This window comes from Rhinopithecus roxellana, chromosome 7 (assembly GCF_007565055.1).
Source record: "Rhinopithecus roxellana isolate Shanxi Qingling chromosome 7, ASM756505v1, whole genome shotgun sequence".
Lineage (NCBI taxonomy): Eukaryota > Metazoa > Chordata > Mammalia > Primates > Cercopithecidae > Rhinopithecus > Rhinopithecus roxellana.
The window spans coordinates 25,978,008-25,979,629 of record NC_044555.1 but is presented as its reverse complement, the minus strand read 5'-3'; the positions used below and the strand labels follow the sequence as shown (position 1 = coordinate 25,979,629).

Sequence of the window (1,622 nt, the reverse complement as noted above, 5' to 3'; positions counted from 1 at the left end):
AAGACCTCTCCCTACCCACCTTCTTCCCTTGAAGCTAGGTGACCAAAATAAACTTGCAGTTTTGCTCCTACCCTTGCCTAGTCGCTGGTTCTTTTGTACCCGCTCTGGTGGTCTTAGAAAAACAAAACAATAAGTATATTTTAAAGGTCTTTATGTTTTTCTCTTATTGGATCTTGTTTTTCTGGGAAAACTCTTTTCTTCTCAGTCAACGGAATTACTTTTCTCCATTTTTTTGTCTTACCACTCTTAATGCATGCTACCTGGCCCTGTTCATCCAATGGCTCCACCCTGAAGCCAGTAATCCAATTAAGAAACTGGCAAATAAGATTGCAGTACATTGAGCTCCATAGAGACAGTGCCAGGGCAAGTGAGAGCCGGATGGGCACTGGGCGACTCTGTGCCTAGCTGAGGAAAAATAACTAAACATGGGCAAAGGAGATCCTAAGAAGCCGAGAGGCAAAATGTCATCATAGGCATTTTTTGTGCAAACTTGTTGGGAGGAGCATAAGAAGCAGCACCCAGATGCTTCAGTCAACTTCTCAGAGTTTTCTAAGTGCTCAGAGAGGTGGAAGACCATATCTGCTAAAGAGGAAGGAAAATTTGAAGATACGGCAAAGGTGGACAAGGCCCGTTATGAAAGAGAAATGAAAACCTATATCCCTCCCAAAGGGGAGACAAAACAGATGTTCAAGGATCCCAATGCACCTAAGAGGCCTCCTTCGGCCTTCTTCCTGTTCTGCTCTGAGTATTGCCCAAAAATCAAAGGAGAACATCCTGGTCTGTCCATTGGTGATGTTGCAAAGAAACTGGGAGAGATGTGGAATAACACTGCTGCAGATGACAAGCAGTCTTATGAAAAGAAGGCTGAGAAGCTGAAGGAAAAATACGAAAAGGATATTGCTGCATATCGAGCTAAAGGAAAGCCTGATGCAGCAAAAAAAGGGAGTTGTCAAGGCTGAAAAAGGCAAGAAAAAGAAGGAAGAGGAGGAACATGAGGAAGATGAAGAGGATGAGGAGGAGGAGAAGATGAAGAAGATGAAGATGAAGATGATGATGATGAATAAGTTGGTTCTAGCGCAGTTTCTTTCTTGTCTATAAAGCATTTAACCCCCCTGTACAAAACTCACCCCTTTTAAAGAAAAAATTTGAAACGTAAGGCTGTGTAAGGTTTGTTTTTAAACTGTACAGTGTCTTTTTTTGTATAGTTAACACACTACCAAATGTGTCTTTAGATAGCCCTGTCCTGGTGGTATTTTCAATAGCCACTAACCTTGCCTGGTACATTATGGGGGTTGTACATTGGCATGGAAATTTAAAGCAGGTTCTTGTTGGTGCACAGCACAAATTAGTTATATATGGGGATGGTAGTTTTTTCATCTTCAGTTGTCTCTGGCGCAGCTCATGCGAAATAATTGTTGTTCTGTTAACTGAATACCACTCTGTAATTGAAAAAAAAAAAGTTGCAGCTGTTTAGTTGACATTCTGAATGTTTCTAAGTAAATACAATTTTTTTTATTAGTATTGTTGTGCTTTTCATAGGTCTGAAATTTTTCTTCTTGAGGGGAAGCTAGTCTTTTGCTTTTGCCCATTTTGAATCATATGAATTATTACAGCATTTATCC

General features: G+C 40.4%; 1 pseudogene; it reads left to right on the top strand.

The window, feature by feature from the left end:
* The first annotated feature begins 425 nt into the window (after positions 1-425).
* LOC115898696 lies at positions 426-1,204 on the top strand (annotated as a pseudogene).
* Positions 1,205-1,622: the final 418 nt, after the last annotated feature.